The 27914-nt window shown below is 50.8% G+C and overlaps 1 protein-coding gene across 1 annotated transcript in view; it reads left to right on the top strand.

Moving 5' to 3' along the window:
* RNF167 (ring finger protein 167) overlaps positions 1-27914 on the top strand; it is a 548009-nt gene that overhangs the window by 389175 nt on the left and 130920 nt on the right. The window lies entirely within an intron of this gene.

Genomic DNA, 27914 nt, shown 5'->3' with positions numbered 1-27914 from the left:
CGATCATAGGGAACGGGCTTTGCGAGGAAAGTATATGGGTTTGCATGCACGCCTCTTTTGGGGGTGGTACTGCTATGTAATCTATTCTAAGCATGTGAATCCATGAAGGATCCAATGCTGGAGAAGGGAATAGTTTCTTACCTGTAACTCCATTTCTCCAGCATTGGTATCTTTCATGGATTCACATGCGCCCACCTGCCTCCCCTGAACATGCAAACCGGTTCCCCCACTACTTTGGGGGCCGAAATCTGAGGGAGCGCGGGGGCGGGTCCTGTATTTGTATCATGACGTCCTGACGGTGCGGGCACGCATGATACAAAACGAGGTGGATAGGACGCATAGCGTCGAAAAAGTTTTCCTACGGGAAAGGGTCTATATAATGTACCGGGGATCCCAGCCTGACGACGGGGAATATTCTAAGCATGTGAATCCATGAAAGATACCAATGCTGGAGAAATGGAGTTACAGGTAAGAAACTATTCCCTTATTCAGGAAATTACTCAAAACCTGGCTCTTCACGTCATAACTAGAAAGAATGGCCACAGGGGCACCGACATAACTAAAAACATCAATGAACGTAGAGCAACCGCGATACGCACGGATCAATCAATGGGAAAAGCTGAGGTAAATATCCCACGGCATGCTAAAAGGACCAAACAGGAGACAGTCGCAATACGACCAAAGACAGTAAACATAGCACACTAAGAGAGAAAGACTAGAACAAATCATCAAGTGGACCAGGACCTAACTATGACCTTCTCCAATAGCCCTTAGAACAAACAGAGAGGGAAAGGAAGCACTGCATCACGGGCCCAATGCAATGGGTGAGAAACCGAATGTTTCATCACTACACACGGTCCACCAATACAAAGCGGAAAGCACAATGCCCCACCACACGAAACTACAACTAAACAGTCCCAAGGATGTTCACCCTACGGAAATCAAAGAACCAGTCAGGAAAGAAGGATACGAACGTCTGAATACACACGCTCACCAAGACGGATCCACTAGGACAACACTTCAACACGACCCCGACCCTGAACCACTCAAAGCTTTACCCGACCAAGGTCACACTACATCACCTGAGATTAGATATCACCCACCCAGTCCCACACCTGAAGATTAGGTTCAGACGCACCCACCAATTCAAACTATACTCAATAGGATACAGCTGGATCAGCGCAACACGACCTAATCGAGTCGGCCCACGAGGAACCAGCGACATCCGAACCCACAGGTATACAACTCTAACGGAATCATAGGTATCTGAACCAGGATACAGACCCCACTAACCAAACCCTCAATCTTCTACATACTTAAAGCCACACAAACCACACAACCATCTCTCTTCCAGCAATCCGCACGCACTTTATAACACTGCAGCAACAACACATAAACTTCACCCACAGCACTCGAGGCCTTCATCCGATCCGATACTAGCACAAAAGCCCAGCACTCAGTGTATACCGAGCTGAAGCTGCCAACAGCTCACCACTTCTCCCACTCTCCTTCTCCCCTCCTCCCGACTAACCCTAAACCCACCCTTCATGTTTACAGCTCCGCCAGAGCGCCTGGGGACCAATTCCGTTGGTGACGGTGCGCTATACAAGTACTGCTAACATAACATAGCAATCTTCTGGAGCTGTGCAGTGTTTTGGGCCCCTCATATCCTTCCTGCCACCAGGCCAGGGGGGTCTGGATATTCACTGACAACTCAGCCACAAAGTTCTATATCGGCAAGCAAGGTGGCACTAGGTCCCTCTCGCTGTCAGCGGAAGCACAAGCCCAATGGCACTGGCCGTTGGATCAGGACATGCTCCTCTCACACGAAAATGTTCTGGAAGACCCCTCGGCTCTTTTCTGCCTCTCTGGAATGGGAAATGCGCTTTCCAACCCATGTATTGCCATGTGGCACTGCTCCTTCATCTGTTTGTCATCAGCTGGCCAGCAGGCATCTCCCGGCCAGGCCCAGAGCTCACTGTACAAGGGCTGTTGCCACTACGACAGCTCTCCTCTCCGGTGTCCTCTTGCTGGACATCTGCAGGGCCACGACTTGGAGGTTTGTGCACACCTTCACAATCTTTTACTGTGTAGACAGGGATTCCACAGCACAGAGTCCAGGGTCAGCCAGGCAGTTCTGCGTTACCTGTTTGCGCGAGGTGATTGTCTCCTGGGTGAGTGTTGTTCAAGGAGCTTGCCTTGCTGCCGCTTTGGTTAGCTGGTACTGCTTTGTAATCTATTCACAGCATGTGAATCTATGAAGGCTCCAATGCTGGTGATGAAATAAGGTACTTACTTGTAACTCCTGTTCTCCAGCATTGGTATCTTTCTTAGATTCACATGCGCCCTCCCACCTACCCCATGCACTCCATCTTGGCTCACACTGCCACTTCACGTGTGCTATGCCAAATCTGAAGATGACCTCCAGGGGTGGAGCTAAGGGAGCCCTTCCTATAAGCTGTGGGGCAATGTGATCCAAGATGCCTCTACTAGATCACTGAAGGAACTGCTCTGTTACCAATCTATAAAAGACACCAATGCTGGAGAACAGGAGTGTACAGGTAAGGAAGTTATTCCTTCTAATCCTCCACCCGCCCAGGCCTCCATGCCGCTGCTCGTCGCCCTCCCACCTCTGCTACATACCGCAGAGCTGGCAAGACCTGCTGCCCGTATGCTGCACGGAACAAAGTACAGAGTTGGTAGCTGCCGCTCATGGCGAGGTCCTCTTGTTTGGAATTCCACTCCTGTGCGCCACAGCGCCACACAAAACAGCCCTTTGTCTTTGGGCGACAGAGGAGGTGTTAATCCCTGAGCCAGAGATTGCCAGTTTGCAGAAAGCGCTAATGTGGGTCCTTCCCAGCCTTTACAGCTGTACAAGAATACTTGCCGGCCACCAGCCAACATGGTCACCCCTTTATTTTTTTTCGGTATTCCCTATAGCTCCGAACTGACCTAAGGAGCAATGTAGCGCTTTGCAGGAAACATTTATTGTAGCAGATTCTTGCAGACGGTAGGGTGCTGTTTGTAGACCAGCAAAGTGTGTGAGGAGGGGTGGTGTTGAGTTTAGATACAAAAAATGGGTTTTAGGATCCCATGATAATTCGGCCAAGTCCCGAAACTGGAATTAGAATCCAGGCCTCGTGGCCCCCAAATCAGCAATGTAGCCCCTCCCTATGCTGGAAAGAATAACCTGAGCTAGAGATCAAGCGCTCAAATCAATCGTACTCATTTTACATTGAAAAGATGCGAGCAGTGAGAGAAAAGACATTGCAAATGTAGAAAGTAAAAAGGTCATTTTATCTTGCTTACTTTCTTCTAAAAATGTACATTTGATCACATTGGATCTATTTGTTTTAAAATGTGTTTTTGATGTTTTATTGATGTAGTGGTACGTGGGTCCTGTACACTGTCCTGCCCCAACCTCTCGACGTCCCTCGCTGTAGGTCATTCTGCTCCCTGCCAAAATGTTTTTCTTTTTGTGATTATAGGACTTTCGGTTTTTTTGATAAAATTGAACCTTCAAAGTTTGACCATTTTAAATAAAAGTTTGAAAATGCATCTTTTTTGTATACTGTGCATCAGTGGCGCAATACCATTAAGTAGACCGCCCTGTAGGCCACCCCGCCCCCAACCCCCCAAATTTGGGGCTATGTTGACTGGACGTGGCTAACCCACCGAGCCATGGCCGGACAGAAAAGGACGCAGACGTTAAACGGTGCCTGGTCTTCCCCGTTAACAAAGGCCCTGCAATTACTAACGTAAAGCATTTTGTTGTCCGCGCCTGCATTCCTATGCATACATTTTTAGGCAATTGAAATAGTGATGCGGGGTTAGTGCTTGCATGGCAGGGGAGTGGGGACAGGAGACCGCTCGTTCTCACAGCAGTCCTTAAGTGTGTGTGCTTTCAGACGTGAAGGAGCGAGTTAACTGCCTACAGGTTGCGCCGGGTACAGGGGCGCCGAGCATGCGGGTGCTCTGGGACCCGCTCCCTCTCCCCAGGAAAGGCGATTGCGTAGCTGGAAGGGCCATCTGCATCAGAGTCTATCATTTCGTGGGGCATTATTTATTTTGGGCACTGGCACCCCTCGGGAAAACGAGTAGTCGGTGCGCCCGATTGCTTGTAAGATTGAAGCTACACCAGAATAGTCTCATTTGAATGCGTAAAGATGTTGGATGCCCCCAAACAAGTACGTTTGCCCCTCCCCCACAGTCTCTGAATTTAGCGCCTCTGCCACAGTGGTCGAAGTGTATGAAAAGTAGTAGTAGAGCTAGTTTCCCCACAAACCCCATGACCACGAATCCTCCCATTCACAATTCAAACCCCCAAACAAATGCGCCTGCTGCTTAAGAGAACCTTCAGTGCAGTGCACTTGGGGTGCAGGTTTCAACTGCTTGCTACACTTTTATTTTAAAACGAGACCATTCCTGAATGGTTTATTGTTCAAGTAAAAGTATAGGAACAGTAAAACTTAGTTTTAAAAAAGTAGAGGAGCCCTGCTTCCCAAACCTCTTTGACCACTTCTCTCCCACCTTCATTTTAGCCCAGGTGCACCCCTGGATGTGCGCCCTTGTATTTTGTTAAACAGAGAGGTGAGGGAAGCCTTTCCCTGAAACTGGCGGTGTTAAACTGTACTGTTTGTGTGCAGAAACATGTACATATTTAAAGCTGCTCCTTTCAAGAAAGACTCCCATCGCCTCGCTGCATATTGCACTTTCAAATGTACTTTTCAATGATTGGTCTCCACATTAGACCTTGGGGTTAGAACAGTGGGGCGGAGCATCCAAGTTTGGCCCCTCGGTTTCTGAATTGGCCTCTCCCATCTCCACCCCCATCGAAATGTACGTTTCGTTGCGCCCCTGCGGTTCGTTGCTACTATACGTTTAAGTAGAAGTTCCATTTGTTTGTGGTGATTTTACTCCAGCTGCCATCTTGACACCCCGCGCCCCATCCTCCTTCTACGTTTAGCAGCACATCCTCCTCCCCTTGCTAACATGAAAGGCGAAAGGTTTCCCTCCTTTAAGCCAGATGTTTCAAGGGTTACTTTCACATTGAAACGGTGCGACCTATTCTTCCTGTACACGTTGGTTGGCGCTTTCTTTTTACGCTTAGAACCACTAAACCATACTGCTTGGCGCTTTTTCGCTTCCTTTATTTGTGGCCCATTTGCCGCGGCGTCGGAAGCGGCGGCAGCGCTAGGACTGGCAAGCGCAGCGCAGCGCTTGATCTTCAGCACTTGCCAGGCCCCCGCTGCTCTGCGTCGGTGCCAGCAGAGGGCGCGCCCTGCTCGCGTGGGCCCGGGCCAATGCCCGCCAGGAGCCACATGTACACGGTGCTGCTTCCTGGCAACGCCCTGCCGCCCCCCCCCCCCCCCGGACTTCCGCGTGCGCCTGCAGGAGCCACCTCCCTCCCTTCTCCCCCCAGTCAGCCTGTGAGTCAGCGGGGCAGCCGGGCATGCCCTGTGTCCTCGCGGCCGCCTCCAGGGGCCCCAGGGACTGCGGTGGCGCGGGCAGCCCCACAAGACCCCAGTGTACAGCCAGGAGCGGGCAGCCTGGCACCCCGGCAGCGCCGAAGCCAAGTAGCGGCACCTCCCATTATGCACCCAGGGACTTCTAGGCCTAGAAGGAGCACTCGGACCGCCTGAATGATTATTTAAATCGAGTGCACCCTGAAATCTCCCGGCCGCCCCCATCTCTTACTTCCCGGGGTGTATAGCAAGTAGCCGTGCTCCAGGTGGCCTTTAATGCAGGAATCTTACTATTTGGGGAATGTGAGGGGGGGGCACTGCGCAATTAGCCTCCACCGCCCATTCCTTTCAAAGTTGAAACACGGAGGCCGCATCCCTTGGTGTGAACTCAGTAGTCGCCAGTAGCTTAAACAGCTGGGCCAGGCAGACTCAGAGCCATCCCAGCCATGGGTCACATTTTCGTGCCCAGTTGAACCTGGGCGAGTCAATTAGCAGTCGGAGAAGAGCACCGTGCCACAGGACTCCTTGGTGCCGTATTGCATAGCGGGGAGATCCCCATTGGACACCCCCACCTCCTTAGGTCATTATCATAACACTATGAATAAATGAATACACAGACAACGGTATTAAAGTTCTTTGGAAAAAACACAAGGTCACAGTTTATTTTTGGAGCAAGACAACTTGGGACGGTCCCAGCCACATTACAAACAGTCAGATACGGGTGAACCACGTCACCACTTTAGCCACTGGCCAAACTGACAAACTGCTGGTTCTTCCAGCTACACTGGCACAGCCAGCAGGAACCAGGGGCACTGACCAGGATGATTGTTGGCCTAAAGCCCTAAGGAAGGGAGTCAGTGCCCGTCGAGGGATCGGCTCGAGCCCGGCCAATCCCGAGCCGCTGCAGCGTGAAGTACCTCATTGGCTAGGACCGCCCCGATACTCCGCCTGTAACAAGAAACGAAAATATTAGGAACAACTCAAACACACTGCTTATTTTTTTTACTACTTCTACTCTGTCACTGTACTAATTCTACTGATGATGCGAAAGCGTCACCACACTCCTCTCACCGGTCTGCACGTATTACTCCAGTTTTAAAACTTAGCAATATTCAACCTGTTTAACCTCAGCACTATGCTCTCTGGCGTGGGTGGGTGGGTGTTAATTCACACTGGGCAGGAGCTGCTGGGCAAAGAGACTGATGGCCAGCAGCTCCCGCCCTTATAAGTGTCCGCAGGGGGACCTGACCGGAAGCCAGGTCCACCTGGGGATGCCCCTTCCCCCTCAGAGGAGGAGAGGAAGAGGAGAGAGGCTTGACCCGCGACCGGAAGGGGGTGGCCAGAAGGGACAGCCCGCTATGTAGGCTGTCCCTCTAGCGCCCCCTGCGGGGGCCGGTCAGCCTCTTTTCTCATGCAGGGCAGCGCTGAGCGCATTCATGCCACCCTGGCCTGCAAGATGCGGGAGGTGGGACGTGCTCCAAAGTGTGCACAGTGCACGTGTTTGCATGGACACTGCAAAGGGTCTGCGTGCAGCCCGAATGTCACAGGCGTGACCCTTGTTGCATCACTCCTTTCGTCCACCTGAAGTCGGTTTAGTGAGTATATACTGTGCTGAGGGAGAGTAGCTCTGGAACTGACTGCGTGCTGGATCTAAGAAGCGGGTTCTTGATGTGTTGCACCCATCTTGCCCTTCTCCTCTCTTCTGAATGCCCAAAGAGCATGTGCAGCATCATGGGCAGTAGTGGCCCGAATGTGTCCTCACCCGCAAGCACCCTTAGCCACCCTGGCTCTGCCGATCCTAGCGGCTGCGCTCCATGCCCTGGATGATCAGCCACGCTTTTGACACCTATAAGTTAGGCCTGGCTCACCCTCCACCAAGACCCTGCCACTTACTGCAGCCAACCCCAAGATCTCGTCACGCATGTCTCTGCCTTGATCTTTATCCTTTACCCGTAATGCGACTAACGCGGTGGCACTGTAGACGCCCAATAACACTGCCGCTATATTGGCAGTATAGTTAAAGTTTACATCAAACCTGGGGAGCCAGAAGTAGCCCCTGGTCGCTGGTGCTTTTAAGCTAGCCAGGCCCTCCTACGCTAGAAGCAGGAGCTAAAATGGCTCCCTGCAATTTCGAACCATGCACATATACAACGGCAATATACCAAAAAACGATTCACACATGAACAAAAACCAGAAACCTGGGTGAGGTACTGTCGCGCTATGCTACAAGTAGGATGCGCTGCGCATCAAACCGAGGTGGGACACGGAGCGTGCAGTATAAACGTCCTCTTTATTCTCTCACCTTCCCTAACTCCCCGATCCCGCCCCCCGTTACATCACTTCCCCTATTAACTTCCCGCCCCCGCGTAACACGAGCGTCAACATGACATCTCCCCCCTTTTTAAACAGTTACCAGTCTCTTCGCACCGAGCGAGGGTCTGGTGGGCTCCTAGTCCATCTCCTCGATCCATCGGCGAGGTCTGTTCCGAGCCCTCTGTGGGCGAGTCTGACTTTGTCCGGGCGAAGGCCCGCATTCCACATTAGCACTCCCGATTTCCGACTCAACGTCCTCCGAGTCCCACTGATCCGCTTGGTATGCGTCATCGGACTCATGGTCCATGGGTATCTGCACCCTGCCGCTTATTCTCCGGGCCCCGCTGGGTGGGAGTTCTTTGAAATGAGACGAGTTCCTTGTGATGGACCCTTCTGACCCCTGGGCCGTGATCATGGACCCCTTCTTTTGAGTGACGAGCAAGGGTTCTTCTCGAAAATGGGCCGTGTGCTTGTGCGTTATAGGTTGTCTGACTGCTACCACATCACCCACCCCGATGGCGGATGGCTGGGCTCGCCGGTGAGCGTCTCTATACTCTTTCATGCGAGTCTTTGCCGCTTCATCCTTGTCTCGTACCTCTTGATCCAGAACGGGCGATGGTGTAGCATCCTTGGCTTGGGGGAGGCGAGTCTGGGGGTCTCGTCCGAACATGAGTTCAGCTGGTGTCCTTCCGGTGGTACTGTGAGGGGTTCCCCTATAATCTCTCATCAACTGGTTCAGTACCTGCTCATAGGGTTGGCCAGTGAGCCGGGCAATTTGAAGGGCTCTCTTCAGATTGGCCATAAATCTCTCTATCATCCCATTGGCTTGGGGCCACAGAGGAGTGACTTTCCTGTGGTGAAACCCCATGTATTCTGCAAACTGAGCAAACTGATGTCCGCTGAATGGGGCCCCATTGTCAGTCTTGAGCACCTTCGGTATCCCGTATGCTGAGAATATGTGGTCCAGGACGGGGATGACGTGATGCGCCGCTGTGGAGGGTATGAGTCGCACCTCAGGATACCTGGAGTACTCATCCATCACTGCTAAAACGTACTTCCCTCCTTCAATGGGTCCAAAGAAGTCCGCTGCCACCGCCTCCCATATTTTCTGAGGGAGCTCCGACATGATCAGCGGTTCCGGGTGTCGGTTTGGCGTGATTAGACAGCAGGTGGGGCAGGCCCTCAGGGCGGCCTCCACTAGCTCGTCCATGCGTGGAAACCACACCTTTTGTCGGAGCATGCGTTTCATGGACGCCATGCCTCGGTGTGTCTCATGTGCAAGTTCGATGACCTTTGCTCTCATTTCCTCTGGGATGACAAGTTTGCAATCTTTCAGGATCATGTGGTCCTCTGATACTGCGAGTTCGTCTTTCACTTGCATTAGCCGCTCCACGTCTTCCTGCACCTTGCCACCTGCTGCCCTCCCCTTTCTTTTGCCCTGCGCCACTGTCCTGACTTCAGACCTTCACAGATGATGCGACAGGCTGGGTCGTTTTCTGTTTCTCTTGCCAGTGTCTCCAGGTGGACCCCTTCCGGGGCGGCTTGGTGAACCAGATAACGAAGATATCTGTCAGCCACTGACGGTTCTGGCGTGATGTCCCCTCTCGGCCTTCTGGACAAGAAATCCGCCGGGTTTTCTCCTTTCCCTGGTCGGTGGACGATCTCAAATGCATAGTCCTGAAGACGCAGGCCCCACCGGGCGATTCTCGGGGGCATTTTTGCTTGCGGATTCCCATACAGGAACAACAGTGCTTGATGGTCCGTGACAACTTGGAATGGTTTGCCATATAAGAATAGATGGAAGTGTTTGCACGCGACGGCAAGTCCCTCCTTTTCTGCCTGGGAGTATGCAGTCTCGGCGGATGACAAGCTACCGCTGGCGTAGGCCACGATGTGTTTCCGTGAAGGGTCTCTCGGATCCTTTTGCGCCAGAATAGCCCCCAGGCCAACGGGGCTTGCATCAACCGTGAGCTCGGTCTGTCTATTTGGGTCATAGTAGGACATGTTTTCCGCCTGGGCCACTCTTTCCCTTATCAGTTCAAATGCTTTCTGGCACTCTTGTGTCCATTCGAACCTGGTGTCCTGGTGCGTCAGTTGTCTGAGTGGTTCGCTGACTGATGTAAAATCCCGAATGTATCTGCTACAGTAGCTGGCGAGGCCCAGGAATGACCGGAGCTCGGACACGTTTGCTGGAGCCGCCGTGTCGTTCAGTGCCGCCACTTTGTCTGGGTCCGGGGTCATCCCTGCTGCAGAGAAGATATGACCAAAGAATTTCAGTGTGCGTTTCCGAAACTCACATTTTTCTCTGTTGAGTGTGAGATTTGCATCATGTAGTGCTTTGCATACCAACATTAAAGTTTCATCGTGTTTATTGGCATCTGTTCCGAAGACTAAGATGTCATCTGAATAGTTTAGGCAGTTCGGGATGTGCTTTATAACGTCGTGCACCTCAGCTTGAAATGTCTCAGCGGCCGACGACACCCCGAAACTGAGCCTCTTATATCTGAAAAGGCCGACATGTGTGACAAATGTCGTGATGTTCCTGCTGTCCGGGTGTAGAACTAGCTGATGGTAACCCTTTTGTAGATCCAGTTTGCAGAACACCTTTGTGCCGTTCAGCAGGTGTATCATGTCAGTGATTCTTGGTGCGGGGTGCCTTTCTGTCTTGATGGCCTGATTAGGGCGTCGCATGTCTACGCATAGCCTTATGGCTTCGGATACTTTCTTGGGGACTGGGACTATCGGGGAGACCCATGTGGTGGGTCCGGTGGCTCTCTCGATGTCTTGCTCGAGCAGCTTTTGGAGTTCATCTTCCACCTTTTTTTGAATGTTAACCGGAATTCCCCGGTATGGCTGGGCGATGGGGCGGATTGATTTGTCCACGTGGAGCCGTATTTGTCTGTTGCGGAGCTTGCCTATTCCTTTGAAGATCTTGGGATATAGGTTGTTCACCATTTACACTGGATCTATATATTTGTGCACCATGATGTTGTATAAGGTGTGAATTAGCCCCATGTCTGCCGCTGACCTAAAACTCAGGACGCACCCACTATCAGTCTCGGTGGCTAGTACATGAATTTGCACTTTCATTTCATGGCCTTTGTATCTGCACAGACCGTTGAACTGTCCCAGGCATTTCAATGGTGTTTTGGCTCTATAGGCGTATATGTTTACGGTTGCCGGGGTGCAGTTTGGGTTTTTGTGGGAGATCGTTGTAGACTTTCTCACTTACCACGTTGACGGTGGCGCCTGTATCTATGAGAAATTCCGTGGGTCTCTCCTGTAACTTGATGATGAGCGTTGGGCTGCGGGCGGTCGCGGTGGGGTTTCCCAGGGCGTACACGTAGGCTTTCCTCTTTTGGTCACTCCCTGATGAGCTGGGGTCGGATTCCGTGGGGGATTGTTCCACTAGATATCGTACGTGGCGCCGCGATCTGCGTTCCGTTCTCGGGCGCATGGTGAGCTTTCGTCTTTCCTCCTCTGCCGATCTTCTTCCGACTCTCGGTCTCTCTGGTCACCTGCGGTTCGGTGTTGAGCTGCCGCTGTGGTGGGGGTGGGGTTGTTGCCCCTCGACCCTCCGTGCTTACTTCGAGGGCGAGAAGAGTTTTCCTTGGGTCTTTCTCTGCCACGGTCCCGAAACAGCCTGCAGACGGCTTTGAAGTGACCCTCTTCGCCGCACGAGGTGCACCGTTGACCTATGGCTGGGCAGGTCCCTTCGTGCGGGTACTCAAACCAGCACTTGTAGCAGAGGAGGTCTTCAGGTTTCCTCTCTATTTGCAATTTATTGACGTTCTCCCCTATGGTGGTGTTGCGGAAACTTTCGACCTGGGAGTCAATGGCTCTTTCTACACGTGCCAGTGCCAGAATTTCTTCTAGCGTGCGGGATTTCTGTAGTAGCTTCCGTCTGAAAGTCTGTGATTCGCACCCCGAGATGATCTGCAATCGTAGCGCCTCTGTGTTTGAATAGTTGGCAAAGTCACAGTGCTTTAGCTTGGTGCGTAGTCGCATGACGTAGGCGTCCATGGACTCCCCTTTGATCTGCTTGGTGCTATGAAATAGGTGTCTCTCGTAATCGACATTTGTATGGGGCGCAAAGTATGCCGCTAATGCTTCCTTGAGGTCTTTGATCGAATCTATGGAGTCTTGGGGCATCTCGTCGATGATATCCCGGGTTGCCAGGCCCACCGCTAGCTTTAAGAGGCATACCTGGCGTGCGTCGGCAACTGGGCCTGTGGCTCCCATATATAGGTCAAAGTCTCGGATCCATTTGGTCCACCGGGGACCCATGTTGCTAGTGTCCGTCACATCAAATGCTCCCGGCATCTGGGCCGCCAGGGTATCTGGGAGATGGCAGGGCACGTGGTCTGGTGCAGGTGTTCCTGGGGCTGGGAGTGCATTTCCTTGTGCCTGCCCCCCTTGGCCATCATCTTGTCCTGACATGGTGGCGTTACGACCTTCTTCACCACGTGGTCTGCCTGGAAGGCTGGTTCTTGCTCTTCTTTTGTTGTGTGGCCCTTCTCTCTGGTCTTGGAATGGCCGCCCCGCGGGGCACGAGCATCATCAAGGAGAGGGGGTTTTTATCCTGCTTACTCCTTTCCAGGGCTCCTTGGCGCTCCGCCTGGCGCGCTGTGGCCTCCGTGCTCGCCTGCCGAGCTGTGGGCGTGGGCTCACGTGCCTCCGGCCCTCTGCAGGCCTGTAGAGCAGGCATGGTCTTCCTGCTGCGTAGGCCCGATGTTCGCAGCTGCGAACCGGCGGTCTTCGCGATGTCCGGGCTTCTTCTCTGGCGCTGCGGCGTCCTTTTGTGGTGTGTCGGGCCGCGCCCGAGGCACCGGAGCGTTGTCTCGATGCGGCACCACCGTCGCGGCCCAGGCCGCGTATGATTTCTCCTGTCGGCTGGGCTCGCGGCTGCGAGCGTTTCTGTGTTCGAGCGGGGGTGGGCTGCTGGAGTTCTGTCAGCACGGCCCTGCTCCCGATCCCACCTTCGTCGCCATTGTCGCGCTATGCTACAAGTAGGGTGCGCTGCGCATCAAACAGAGGCGGGACACGGAGCGTGCAGTATAAACGTCCTCTTTATTCTCTCGCCTTCCCTAACTCCCCGATCCCGCCCCCCGTTACATCACTTCCCCTATTAACTTCCCGTCCCGCCCCCGCGTAACACTGGAGCATCAACATGACAGGTTCGGACCGGTGTTTCATTAAATGGCATTGACAATGTGTGTAGATTTGATCTGTATAGGTAATAACTTTGTTGAATAATTGTACTCTTTGAGCGCATGCGTCACTCGGATGCCTGGTAGAGTCTCACCTCCATGTAAGCAGCTGCGTAAGTGTATGGATGGGATTTATTAAGTGCAAACGTAGCTTGGAAGCACCGGAGCACTGCCAATGGGTCTGCACAGAGGGATACAGGTAGAGAGGAATTGGAGGAGGAGGAGGAGGAGGAGGAGGAGGAGGACTTTGTCGAATGGAAAATAACGAATAACATTCATGTCTAAACATTTATAACGAAAAAAACATACCAAATGTTTCTAAATATATATATATATGGATTATAAATGAAGGGAAACTGGTTTAGAGGGACCCCCTCCCCAAATAAAAAAGGATATTTGTTCGTTATAAATGCTTGGTCATTATGTTATTCGTTATTTTTTCTATGTGACAATATCACATGTAACCATTGCCTTGGTGGTGTGTTCGCCTGCTGAGATATTGAAATTTCACGCACGGTGGAATTGTCCCGGGCATAATCTGCAGAGTGAGAATTCGTCTTCTTTGCGCTGCAGAGCACTCTTTACTTTTATAGCATGTGTAATGGTGGACCATTTTCTATAGTTTGTGACGCGCCACCACACTTGCTATCGTGCAATTTATTTGGTGAGAGCAGCCTTTTCAGTGGTGAAAAAACTCTTGTTTTTAAAATGAGTTGTATGTTTCTTCAGCACAGACTAGGTGCTAGTGACTGAGATGCTTCCGCCTGGAGGTAGTATGCGTTGGTGTAGGAAGTTGCACAAAGTGTTTCCTGTCTTCTGCGCCGATAGGCAGTTCTTGTGAGCGTTGCATTGAAAGTGAAATCTTCTGTAGATCCGTAATGTGCACAACTTTTGAAAAGAATGTGTCCTGGATATTCCCACTTAAAATGCTTGCTCAAGGAACCGAGTTTGAATAAATGTGTCCAGTAAAGGTATTCCTGCTGAGATCGGTGGTGTATTGTGCCCTGCCGGCATTTCTTCTTTCAGATTCAATGTGCTGTGTTTTTGGGGCCTGCTCGGTGCATTGGTTAATCTCAACAGTACCTCCAAAATATGTCTTCAGTGCTCGTCCTGTTGACGCTTAGTGGTGCCCTCCACCACTTCCGGCAGAGCACTGCTGTCCGTCCCCTCCACGCTCAGGGGGCTAATTTCGCACAACTGGTTCCTCCGAGTTCAATGCTTTGATTGCACCCAGTAGGTCTCTGGTTGCTTGTTGTAAGATTGGGAGCTAAAGTGCTGCATGCCTGGTGTTCATAAACCTTCAGTGAGTGGCGTGTGACTGAAACTACCCTATCTGGAGTGATGCATGGTTAGTTTACATGCTTGATTTAAATGCGTTACACGGCTGGTCTTTTCCAGAATGTCTAGATGTTGATGTTGAGCGTGGGGTGTCTTTCACAGAGCCATCTAATGTGAGGCATGGACAATCTCTCCAGCTGTGGTGCATGACTTGGGTGGCGGTGGGGCGTTTTGGTCCTTCTTGATATTTCACGCTATTGCCCCTTTGTGCATTTCTTTTGGACCTCTTTGCTTTTGCTGCTCTTGTCCCTTTGTGCTGGTTATTGGCGGTTGAATGCCCATGTTTTTAGTTGTTGCTGAAGGTGAGGTGGTCTGTGGTTCTAATTTCCTTAGGCGTTGTGTTCCACAGGTTAGCAATTAAGTGTGAGAATGCAGATCCCCAGAATTAACTTTTTTTGAATTTTTTGTCTCTATTTGGAGGTCGTTGCTCGATATTAGGTCTCTTCTTGATTGATAGCGGCTGATCTTGGCCTGCAAATATTTGGATCTCTGGTGTTTTTACTGGCAGCCAATGTAGGCTTCTCAGAGCTGGAGTAATGTGGTCCCTTCTGTTTAATATCTGTTGTATCCTTGTTGAAGTCTTCTGGATGCGCTGACGTTTTCTGGTGAGCCTTTTAGGCATTCCTGGGTAGAGCCCGTTTGTTATGTCGATTCTTGTTAATATCAGGGATATGATTGTAAGGGTTCTATGTGGAAAAGAGGGGTACGGGAGCAACCCCCTAAGGAGTCTCGGGCTATCAAAACATTTCTTAGTGATGGCATTGAGTTGCGCTTCCAGGGATAGTCAATTGTTCATGAGCAGTCCTAGGTTATCACATTTGAAGTTTGGCTTTCCAAGCCTGGTGGCCGTTTCCAGCTGTGGGTTGGTTCTGTTGGCTTCTGGGCACTTCATAAACCAAAACAGACTTCCGAATGAAATTCACTTTGGGTCGTTAAAGTGAGCTAAATCGCCCTTTCACATTTTGAAGGCTTTTTTTGTGTGTAGCACTCATTGGCATATTTATTTTTATCAACCGGAAATTGAGGTTCTTTTCCATTCCGTTATTTTTACCAAATTTGCATTTCCCTTTTTGCAGTACCCTGTCAAATGGAATCTGGCTGACTGGAAAATACCGAAAATGTTTCCTCTTTTCCAGTGTTTACACTTAATAAATGTTGTGTCTAGCAGGCAGGATGGAGAGATGTTTTCCCTGGAAAAGGCAAGAGTGCATTCGTGGATTTCTAGACTGGGTTGAATGTTGTTTTTTCTTAACTAGACACCAGAGTTTCTGGTGATGCCAAGCTAAGGAGGTGGAAGCCATGAACCAGTGAACCCGCATGGTTCAGAATTCCCTGCTAGAATGGAGCTCAGAATAAAGTTCTTCCAATCCCTTTCATCTGAAGTTTTAGACGAGCAGAGTCTGTTTGTGGGGCCTCTGTGTTGAAGTAGGGCCTTCACCAGTTACTGAGGAGATTTTGAAACCAAAGTGGCTGAGAACAGCTCAGCTACATAAAGTGCAGTGAAGTGCAGCATGCCAGTAGCCACTGTAAAGCAGAAAGGACAGACTTCAAAGCGCTAAAGAGCTTTATACTTAGATGTACATAGTTATCTAGATCTGCATATTTATCAACCCCAGAGGTAATGTATAAAATCGTACTGTGATTACATGGAGTAGCACCAGAGTTACTATAGATTTTCGTTAGCAATATGTAAAATGGATAAGCAGAGACATTTCACTGCAGTGGTGAGCGGCTTGAGAAGGAATACCGTTCACCTCTTCAAAAGGTGAGGATGTCCAGCGCAAGCAGAGTACTGGCTGGAGAGACTACTCAGATTTATTAACATTGTGTAATGAGAGTGAACAGAGGAGCGGTTTGGGAATATGTATGGAGGAAGAATGAAGGAGCTTCACACTACTAATTGGTGTTGCACATCGAAGTAGTGTCCCTGCGGTAGTGATAAGTGTCTTGTTCCAGAGCTTTTGAAACACGGCCTCCACATTGAGAGAGAAGTGTCTAGCCACCCCAGTGTCTCTCAGTAGCATGAACTATGAATTCTTTGAGGAAGGATCGTGTGCGCATCTCTGCTGTTAACAGAAAAAAATAAACCGCAATTCAAAAAAATACTAAGTAGCCAAGAAGAGACCACTAAGATATTTCAGGAAAGCGCTGAAGGTTGAAAAAGAATTAAACAAAATATCAGCAAATTTATTTTCTATGAACTTTATAAATAGTTAAAAATGACAAACGCAAAACAAGACAACAAAAAAGAAAGATAGATGGTTGTAGTTTGAAAAGGTATTTAGCCAGTAAACAAACTATTATGATGCACACCATTTACCAATTTCTAGCTGGGAAGATTCCTCTCAGTATTGGTAGAGAGGAAGTAGGTAAAAGAGTTTTAATGGAAAGGCGAGGGGATGAAGTAAAGAGACCGAGAATTAATAGAACTTTCCTATCCTCCTCTTCCCAATCTGCAGGGCTTGGATACGGAAGGAAAGAAGGCCAGTCTGTGTTTGTTATCCAGTTCCCTTTTCCCCCTCTGGTTGAACCTCGACGTGTCGCATCCTAGAGCAGGGGGCTAGACACTGAGGACTTAGCAGCTCCTACAGATTAGGAAGCAGAGCCATGACAATAAATTGTCATGAGTATAATCGGATCGCCCTTCCCTTTTAATTAAGGTTCTGTTTCCGCTATAGGGTAGCTGCCTGAGGAAGGGACCTATGTAGTACAGAAAGCTAGCCGCCAAGAGTGATTTAGCCTTTTAAAGGTGTGATTTTGTGTTTTGGAATTCAAAAGGGCGTTGACGCAAGTGTCTCTGTAACACTATACCTAACCTACATGTACAGTTACCCATTCTCATTCACGTGTCTACGTCCTCGTATTGCATCTAACCAGACATCAGGGGAAAAAACAATTGTGTATTACTGAGGCTTGTGAATGTGCTTAGAATCGCATGTTTTGCATAGGCCGTCATCTAGTGGTTGGTGCAGTGAATCTAAGCAGATACAATTATCAGAAAGACTAATATTACTGGAAGGTAATGTTTGTTTCATCACTCAACTTTGAGTGTTATTACTGGGTGACACCCTCGACACTGATTAGTTTCCACTACACTACCACTGCTCAACGCTACCTTCTGAAGACCTGCTGAAGAAAATGTTCTCGACTGCTGTCGGCTACACGCTGAAAGGCAAACAATAGAGGGATGGAGTGGGGGATGGCGGGGACGGAAGTTCTACCTGAAATCAGGGAGATTATATTGCCTTCTTAGCCACATTCCCTAAAGATCTTGGTTCCCTCCCTCACTCGTTTAGGAACCAGTTGAGAATACTCCTTTTAAATTTTAAATTCTGCTCCTTTGTATAAATATACATTTCCCTAGGAAATAGTTGTCTCCCACGGGATCATAGGGAGGTTAAGTATCAGGCTGGAAACATTTCAAGCAAAAAGCACTAAAGGAGTGCCGAACTAAGCACTGCGCTGTGTACATGATGCAGTCGGAAAAAAACACCCGAGTCACTAAGGGGTGCAGAAGCCTTCAAAGCCGAGGAGGGAAGAGTCCGCTTCGAAAGCATTAGCGAGGAGCCAATTCCAGCCGGTCCCCAGCTCAGAAGGGCAAAAGTCGAGTCTCCAAAGCAACAACAGAAAAAACACACAAACATAATGCAACATCCCGATCAGCAGCTGAGGAGGATGATAGTTTACTAGAGTGATGCAAAAGAAAGACCTTAATAGATTCAGACCTAGAAGAAGAGCACACACCTTCTACAAGTTCATGGACCAAAGAATGATACAAGGAAACAATGGATAAAGTGGTACAAGGTGTCCCAATAGAATGTGTCCCAAGTATAAAGAGACTCTGCATGAGCTAAACTTAATAGAAGCAGATGATTATTCAGAGAGATACAAATACTAATGATGATCGGGACATAGAACCACTGAACTGCCTGGTCCATCCCCAGATGTTCTTCGTGGAACACCAGTTATTATGTTGATTTATACAGCACACCGCTACCACCCCGATGCAGTCTCCAGGTGCTTGCTTGTCTCTGCAAGAGAGGGGTGTGCGGAGGTTAGTGAGGATAGGGTGAGAGGAGGGGTTCAGAACCAGGAGGAAATGGCACATGTGAGTGTTTTGCATGTGGGAGTTCATGCATGAGGCCCTGTGCGTTGTAACCGTATGGGTACGATTCAGTGCCTCTGGTGTCTTTGTGTTGGTGTTATTGTGGTGGGTTTTGGTCTTGCGCACTGGTTAGATAGTGTCCATAAGGGATCAAGAGTCGCGGTTGACCATAGCTGTAAGACGATCTGGTGTCTTGGTGTGTACTTGTATTGTTGATAGTTTCTGGACTATGTGGGATGGTTCACTCTAGGGATGCTTCCGCATCTCAGAGATGCCGGGTGTGAACATAGAATTGATTCTTGCTTTTATTATGTGTAGTGTGGCTAGTCCAAGGTCTGGTGTAGTGGTGTCAGTTATGTTGAGATGGTGCAAGTTAATGAGCTATGGGCTAAAGCTCTTATCGACCCAGGCAATAGACAAACAACTGTAAGAGTGGATCTGATGTACCCAGAAGATCTCCACAGCGACCGAGCCGTCCGCATTGCCAGTGTTAATGGGGATGTAGAAACCTACCCCAAAGTCCCTCTGCCACTAAGAGTCAGGCATCCGTATATAAATATTCAAGCTGCCATTGTACCAGGTCTCACTGAGGAAGTAATCATTGGTACAGAATTCCCAAACTTTTCAAAACTCTTAAATCCTTCTTGGGGCCTGAGAAGATTGAGAAGTTATTCTCCTATTTTATGCTGGGAAACCTCAATCTGCCTCCCTTACGCTTCCATCTGGAACTAGGGAAAGACTATCGCTAATACCAAAGAAGATTGTGTTAAGAAACACAAGTGTAAGAGAGACCTTTCCATATCAGAAACTATGAGAAACCCAGGAGAAGAAAGGCCTTCTCTTGGCTGAATTTAAGTTAGTTAAACTAGTGGTAGGGTCAGGTAGAGTTAGGTTTGAGCCAAGGACATTTTTACTTTCGGACTTCCTGACAACCGATGAGCACCCTTTGTTTCTTTAGCTATGCAGGGTGGTCCCTTTTAGCAATCGGGAAAGTTAGACCTTTTCATATAATTTCATTAAGTAGAATTCATAATGTCCTTGATGTGTCTGACACCTTCTTCTTCCGACCTGCCACACTGGCCATTGTCTACAGATAAAGGACCTGCACCTAGCTGATACATTCATAACCCCACTATCACACAGTGGAGTCAGGAGGAAAGAATGTGCTTTAAACGTTTGTTTGTTCAAGTACCCTTTCTCTGCTACCATTCATGTTTTGACACTGGAGAAAATCAAGTGTGTTGAGACAAATGTCTGCAACTATTTTCTCTCCGAATAAGAATGCAAGCATGTATTGGGTCTGCTGAGGCTGAAATATGAGGAGCTGGTCTCCTGCTGTTGCAGCCCCGCACCTGGCCGATGAACACTGGCCTTGGCGTGCGCAGGCAGCTTGTATCTTGTTCTGCCCGAGCTGCAGAGGGCGTCCCCGCTCCCCAGCCCCGGTGCATGCCGCATGCTTCTCCAGTGCTGCTCGGGCGTCTCTTTGGGGTGTAAGTAGGCATAGGGCACCTTTCTTAAAGCTATCCTATCCTGGCTAATTTTATTGTAACACACACGGGTGGGAATTCCAAGTGGCTTGTCACAATCCTCATAGAGCGCTGTCTGTCCCTGGGGAAGAACTTCTGTCTCTGTCCCTGCCTGGAGACAGGACTATCCCTAGAGCATCTGTCTGCCTGTTCCCCCACTGATGGGGTACTTTAGTTCTCGCAGCATAGCGGATATGCGCGCTCAGCGAGGTCGATCCGTCTCTGCGACTCCTATCAAGTGGTCCCGCCTTCACCAGGACCATATATCTTGCTACTACGTTATTCTTTGGGTCTGAAGATTGTATATGTCCGCAAATACCTGTAACGGCACAAAAATGAAAAGTAATAAGACGTCTATTCCAAAGGGAGGGACGCTTTCATTCGTATGCTTTGGAGAGCCGTGTCCGAAAGCCTTCAGGTCCACCACTTCAAAATCATTGGTTCTTTTTTTAAAGTTAATAACAGATTTCACTCCGCTCTCTGGGACCCGATTGGAGTAGAAACGTGTGCTTTAGAAACAAAAGTACCCACACTCTGTTCTTCTGTCCTTCTGTCCTTGGTGGTGGCCGCAACATTCTTTGGACTGTTGATCGACCACAGATTTGTCTCACTGGTCCTGCCACCACCAATGCTGGATCGGGAATCTGGCAATCCCTTTTCGCCAGGCGGCACGCAGTTCCTCCTGAGTATTAGTATGGTGGCAAGCCACTTTGATTCCCCACCCTGGTCTGTTATAGTGGCCTTTTGGTGGCTTTCTCCCATCATCCCTGCCTAGTGTTTCCATGCCTGGTGCGGTGTCATTACAAACGTTGGTGGGATGTGGAAGGCGAGCATTGGACCCGCAAATGTCCCCTGATGGGTACTTCTCTGGGGTGGAGTCTAGGTATTTACAGCACGTGATGAGGGCATTCAGTATTGGAGGGTTCAGCCATCGGCTGGGCACTTGAGAGGGATTCTTTCCCAACAAAAGATGACTGGAGGCATGACCCTGTGCAGTGGAAGACCATATAGGTGAACGTTTAATTTCCCTCCAGGTCCACCACTGGCACACAGGGGAAGGGAGGGAGGGTAGGGAGAGAGAAGGAGGGAGAGAGAGAGAGAGACTGTGACTGACGTGGAGGGATGCAATGTGGTTGTGCATTTACTTTCAGACAGGATGCATAATGGCAGGCGTCCAGTTATCCTTCTGTCTTCCCACTGGAGTAAATGTGTTCAATTTGGGGGCTAATTGACATATGTACACGTGGCCTAAGGCTGTCCATCAAAGGGCCACCCATCATTCTGTCCATTTGCGTGATCACATCCCTTTAACCCAGGAAGCTGGAAGCCAATTTGATTGTTAATACAGTGGTTTATTATGTTATTTTGGCCCATTTGTAGAGCGCTCCTCTGCCTCTGGTATGGCCTTGTGGTGCCTTGTATTGGCCACCATGCTGGTGTACATGGTCATCAGGGCCGGCCTTAGCTCTGGCACTGACCGGGTTGAGGGAACAAAAATGTGTGTGATTAACTGTTATTTATTACATTCAAAGAAGGCCTAACTTTCCCTAAACTGTGGGTGATCCCTGCCTATCTCATTGTTTTAGTCATGGATTTTAAAAGAAATAAGTCTGCTGTTCAAAACTACTCTAACTGACCCTACCACTAATAGAAAGTAACATAAGGCAGGAGAATTACTCCCTCCTCCTCAGGGTACTGCTAGTAGCAGTCTTTAATATATGATCCGCAAATAGTCTCTTGTGACTTCTCGTATCAAGCTCTTCAATTCCCCATGTGGCTTGCTGAACTTTCACTCTTTCTTGGTTCCTTTTTGGCACCCCCTGTAGCCAATGCAAGGCCTTGTAATCGGCTTCTGCGTTTAAGCTCAGGTTCATACCTAGCCTTCTCTTCAATGTTGTATTGTTCTTGTACAGGTTGACACTTTATTGTCGCCCTTTACCTGGGTATTCTCTTAAACTGATTCTCTCTCTTATTGTCCAACTTCTTGTCAGACTGTTCCCTGAATGTGAGTATATTTTGTATTTATTTTGTCCACAAGTTAACTGTTTTACTTATTCCACTACGGCGCGTTAACTGGATATAATAATGCTTTTCTTTTACTCCACAATTTTTGTATCCTTGTGTCTTCCAAGTTAGCTCTGTTTCATATTTTATTTAATTAACTATGTGTTATAACGATTCCCTTCAGTGTTCCCATCTCCCGGTTACCTTTCCTCTTCGAGAAGAATATTTTCGAAAGATTTCTGTCTCCGGGTTTCACTCTCTCTCTGTGCCTCGGGGACGCTGTCTGCTTCCTGATGTTTGCATCCTCGTTCTCTCTCGCATCTCTTCCTGGTGTCCAACTGGCTTCACGGACACACTCTGTTCTTCTGTTCTCGGTGGTGTCTGCAACATTCGTTGGACTGTTGATCCACCACATATTTGTCTCTCTGGTCCTGCCACCACCTATGCTGGTGCTTGCGATACTTCGCAGCGAGTTAACCTTACAGGTTTGCTGCGTCTTTGGCGTCCCTTCCAACCCTTGCAGGCAAATTTGAAACTCGCGGTTTCCCAGGTTCTTGTTTGCCTCTCGCGTTACGCGGTTTGGGGCTTCCTACAGCCTGCATCTGCCGTCTTCTCTATCCTCTCCGGCTTCTTTCTCTGCTCTTTGGATTTGCACGCTATAATATACTCGTCCCAGTGCAATGGACGTTTTTATTTAAAGGGACATGGCCCTTCTCCACTGGATAACGAGAGCTCCTTGTAATTTCTTCGTCCCAGTCATGATAGGTTATATTCTTTTGTATTTGAAAGCCATGTAGACCATGATATGTCCAACCTGAGGGAGTTCACAGGAACAGGAGTCCTCGTCACCAAAGCGGGAGTCTCTCCAGGTGAGGTCTCACTTGCCTCTACCCGTAAGGAGGGTTTTGCGGAGCAGGTTCACCTCCCTAGCCTCACAGGAAGGGGCTCCCCGTTGGGGAGAAGTGATGAATTCCCTCGATTCGTCACAGTAGTTAATCACTTCAATAGAGCACTGCAGCTAAACCAGCACGGAACAGCCTTTGAATGGCTGCCCTATGCTGGTTTAGCAGCATCACTCAATTGAAATGAAAAACACACGGCTCCCGTGCTGGAGTGCCCAGAACCAGCATGAGAGCGGGGCGCGTTTCATTTCAATAGAGCGCCTTCACCCACCCCGCCAGCTTGGGGGGAGCCCATAAAAGACTCCCCTGAGCTGTTGGGGCAGAGGGCAAATGGAGAGGTAATGTGGCACCCTGGGCGACTGCCCGGTCAGTCATGCCTAAAGTCAGCCCTGCTTGGGATGCACCAGGCCTCTCAGAGGCTAGTCTAGTACTGGAGCCAGGACAGATGCATTTGATTAGGCTGTGACCATGGCATGATGAACTAAGCACACATCCAATCAGAGCGTTGAGGCTGCCTTTTGAAGTATGGATGTGCCTCCAAGACGTTGTGCCCGCCACATAAGCGAGGTGACGTATCTAGGGTCATTGAGGTCCCCTTAGCTTTTTCGACGCACTGTAAATGTAGAGCATATGGTATTGAAGCAAAGCAAGTGGCCTGCCTTCTCCCACATCCAATGGTGTCTATGAAAAGGCTGCACCTTTATTTAGCTGCTGGAGTGGGCGGAGCCTACAGTGATTTCTAATGGGAATTCATGACGAACATAGACACCTTTCGCACTTAGAGAGTCAGACTGGCCTGACTCTGCCGCAGACCTACCGGCCTCTTAGGACAGCAGATTCCCTGGCAAACTGCAGGGTGTCAGACTGGCCTGACTCTGCCGCAGACCTACCGGCCTCTTAGGACAGCAGATTCCCTGGCAAACTGCAGGGTGTCAGACTGGCATTACTCTGCCGCAGACTTACCGGCCTCTCAGGCAGGGGTGTTGCTAGGTCTGTAAAAGACCCGGGGCTACGCTAATGTCGGAACTGTCGGGACTGGGGGCTAGCTAGCCTTTTGGCTGTAGCTCCTGAGATAATATCTGGGGCTACAGCCAAAAGACCAGGGGCTATAGCCCCCTGAGCCGCCCCTTAGCAACGCCTCTGCTCTCAGGACAGCAGATGCCCTGGCAAACTGCAGAGTGTCAGACTGGCCCGACTCTGCCGCAGACCTACCGGCCTCTCAGGACAGCGTCTGATCGTTGGTTGGGTCTTCTAAAATCCAATGTTGTGACCCTATCGTGCAGATGACCTGACTCATTGCAATATAGAGGAGCATTGGAGAGTGGGGACCAAGACTGGGGTGGCACTTGGTGCCCCTGGAATATGATTTGCCACCCCATTATCCAAAAAAAAAAAGAGAGAGAGAGAGAGAGCTCGTACTTCATGCCACCCCTGCACAAGTAAATGCCCCACTTAGCCAGACAAGAGTCCAGACACTCCACTGTGTAGGGTTAGAAACCCGTCCGGGGTTTGCATGGCTGGGTTTGCATGGCTGGGTGGCTAGATTAATTAAAATCGTAATTATTTTTCACAACACTTGCAGAAAGTTGCAGTTGGTTTGCCTCGAACCCCTAACCTGTCAGGTACAAGTCACAACACTTACTGACTGTGCTACAGAGACTGACGTGGAAATCGTTGTAGTCAAGCCATGTAATATAAATCGGAGTTAACGCCTGTTTTGAATTAAAATGCCAGGATTCACAGACAAAACTGCACAGATGAGATCATATACAGTTTATAGAAAGGAGAAGTGCTGGAAATATGATTGGGTGGTGGTTGTGGTGGCGTGTTGGGGGAGGGGCGGTTATTGGTGGGCTGGGATAGTCCCTCTTTTATGTTGTTGGTCGTCCCGGTTTTTCGTTTTGGAAATCTGGTCACCCTACCACTGTGCCAATGCCAGCAGTGTACTCCATATTTCTATTTTTGCCACATATGGGGGTAAACTCATCTCTCTCCTTCCGCCCGCAGGTGGGCAGCACTCTCTGGTGGTGCGTGTGAGTGTTTCTGGAGACTGGGATTCCCAGGAAGGTGAAGGAGTGGTAGAAGGCCGGCCTGCTCTGGGCGCTGCACCTTTTCTGGGGGCGTGAGTGTTTCTGGAGACTGGGATTCCCAGGAAGGTGAAGGAGTGGTAGAAGGCCGGCCTGTTCTGTGCGCTGCACCTTTTCTGGGGGCGTGAGTGTTTCTGGAGACTGGGATTCCCAGGAAGGTGAAAGAGTGGTAGAAGGCCGGCCTGCTCTGGGCGCTGCACCTTTTCTGGGGGCGTGTGAGTGTTTCTGGAGACTGGGATTCCCAGGAAGGTGAAGGAGTGGTAGAAGGCCGGCCTGCTCTGGGCGCTGCACCTTTTTTGGGGGCGTGTGAGTGTTTCTGGAGACTGGGATTCCCAGGAAGGCGAAGGAGTGGTAGAAGGCCGGCCTGCTCTGGGCGCTGCACCTTTTCTGGGGGCGTGTTTCTGGAGACTGGGATTCCCAGGAAGGCGAAGGAGTGGTAGAAGGCCGGCCTGCTCTGGGCGCTGCACCTTTTCTGGGGGCGTGTGAGTGTTTCTGGAGACTGGTATTCCCAGGAAGGCGAAGGAGTGTTAGAAGGCCGGCCTGCTCTGGGCGCTGCACCTTTTTTGGGGGTGTGTGAGTGTTTCTGGAGACGGGCATTCCCAGGAAGGCGAAGGAGTGGTAGAAGGCCGGCCTGCTCTGGGCGCTGCACCTTTTTTGCGGGCGTGTGAGTGTTTCTGGAGACTGGGGTTCCCAGGAAGGCGAAGGAGTGGTAGAAGGCCGGCCTGCTCTAGGCGCTGCACCTTTTCTGGGGGCGTGTGAGTGTTTCTGGAGACTGGGATTCCCAGGAAGGTGAAGGAGTGGTAGAAGGCCGGCCTGCTCTGTGCGCTGCACCTTTTCTGGGGGCGTGTGAGTGTTTCTGGAGACTGGGATTCCCTGGAAGGCGAAGGAGTGGTAGAAGGCCGGCCTGCTCTGGGCGCTGCACCTTTTTGGGGGCGTGTGAGTGTTTCTGGAGACGGGCATTCCCAGGAAGGCGAAGGAGTGGTAGAAGGCCGGCCTGCTCTAGGCGCTGCACCTTTTCTGGGGGCGTGTGAATGTTTCTGGAGACTGGGATTCCCAGGAAGGTGAAGGAGTGGTAGAAGGCCGGCCTGCTCTGGGCGCTGCACCTTTTTTGGGGGCGTGTGAGTGTTTCTGGAGACTGGGATTCCCAGGAAGGCGAAGGAGTGGTAGAAGGCCGGCCTGCTCTGGGCGCTGCACCTTTTCTGGGGGCGTGTGAGTGTTTCTGGGGACTGGGATTCCCAGGAAGGTGAAGGAGTGGTAGAAGGCCGGCCTGCTCTGGGCGCTGCACCTTTTTTGGGGGCGTGTGAGTGTTTCTGGAGACTGGGATTCCCAGGAAGGTGAAGGAGTGGTAGAAGGCCGGCCTGCTCTGGGCGCTGCACCTTTTCTGGGGGCGTGTGAGTGTTTCTGGGGACTGGGATTCCCAGGAAGGTGAAGGAGTGGTAGAAGGCCGGCCTGCTCTGGGCGCTGCACCTTTTCTGGGGGCGTGTGAGTGTTTCTGGGGACTGGGATTCCCAGGAAGGTGAAGGAGTGGTAGAAGGCCGGCCTGCTCTGGGCGCTGCACCTTTTCTGGGGGCGTGTGAGTGTTTCTGGGGACTGGGATTCCCAGGAAGGTGAAGGAGTGGTAGAAGGCCGGCCTGCTCTGGGCGCTGCACCGTTTCTGGGGGCGTGTGAGTGTTTCTGGAGACTGGGATTCCCAGGAAGGCGAAGGAGTGGTAGAAGGCCGGCCTGCTCTGGGCGCTGCACCTTTTCTGGGGGCGTGTGAGTGTTTCTGGAGACTGGGATTCCCAGGAAGGTGAAGGAGTGGTAGAAGGCCGGCCTGCTCTGGGCGCTGCACCTTTTTTGGGGGCGTGTGAGTGTTTCTGGAGACTGGGATTCCCAGGAAGGTGAAGGAGTGGTAGAAGGCCGGCCTGCTCTGGGCGCTGCACCTTTTCTGGGGGCGTGTGAGTGTTTCTGGAGACTGGGATTCCCAGGAAGGTGAAGGAGTGGTAGAAGGCCGGCCTGCTCTGGGCGCTGCACCTTTTCTGGGGGCGTGTGAGTGTTTCTGGAGACTGGGATTCCCAGGAAGGTGAAGGAGTGGTAGAAGGCCGGCCTGCTCTGGGCGCTGCACCTTTTCTGGGGGCGTGTGAGTGTTTCTGGAGACTGGGATTCCCAGGAAGGTGAAGGAGTGGTAGAAGGCCGGCCTGCTCTGGGCGCTGCACCGTTTCTGGGGGCGTGTGAGTGTTTCTGGAGACTGGGATTCCCAGGAAGGCGAAGGAGTGGTAGAAGGCCGGCCTGCTCTGGGCGCTGCACCTTTTCTGGGGGCGTGTGAGTGTTTCTGGAGACTGGGATTCCCAGGAAGGTGAAGGAGTGGTAGAAGGCCGGCCTGCTCTGGGCGCTGCACCTTTTTTGGGGGCGTGTGAGTGTTTCTGGAGACTGGGATTCCCAGGAAGGTGAAGGAGTGGTAGAAGGCCGGCCTGCTCTGGGCGCTGCACCTTTTCTGGGGGCGTGTGAGTGTTTCTGGAGACTGGGATTCCCAGGAAGGTGAAGGAGTGGTAGAAGGCCGGCCTGCTCTGGGCGCTGCACCTTTTTTGGGGGCGTGTGAGTGTTTCTGGAGACTGGGATTCCCAGGAAGGTGAAGGAGTGGTAGAAGGCCGGCCTGCTCTGGGCGCTGCACCTTTTCTGGGGGCGTGTGAGTGTTTCTGGAGACTGGGATTCCCAGGAAGGTGAAGGAGTGGTAGAAGGCCGGCCTGCTCTGGGCGCTGCACCTTTTCTGGGGGCGTGTGAGTGTTTCTGGAGACTGGGATTCCCAGGAAGGTGAAGGAGTGGTAGAAGGCCGGCCTGCTCTGGGCGCTGCACCTTTTCTGGGGGCGTGTGAGTGTTTCTGGAGACTGGGATTCCCAGGAAGGCGAAGGAGTGGTAGAAGGCCGGCCTGCTCTGGGCGCTGCACCGTTTCTGGGGGCGTGTGAGTGTTTCTGGAGACTGGGATTC

Source organism: Ambystoma mexicanum, chromosome 1p, assembly GCF_040938575.1.
Source record: "Ambystoma mexicanum isolate Mex_15411 chromosome 1p, UKY_AmexF1_1, whole genome shotgun sequence".
In the NCBI taxonomy this organism is placed as follows: domain Eukaryota; kingdom Metazoa; phylum Chordata; class Amphibia; order Caudata; family Ambystomatidae; genus Ambystoma; species Ambystoma mexicanum.
The sequence above is the reverse complement of the archived record's forward strand: the minus strand, read 5'-3'. Positions and strand labels throughout refer to the sequence as shown.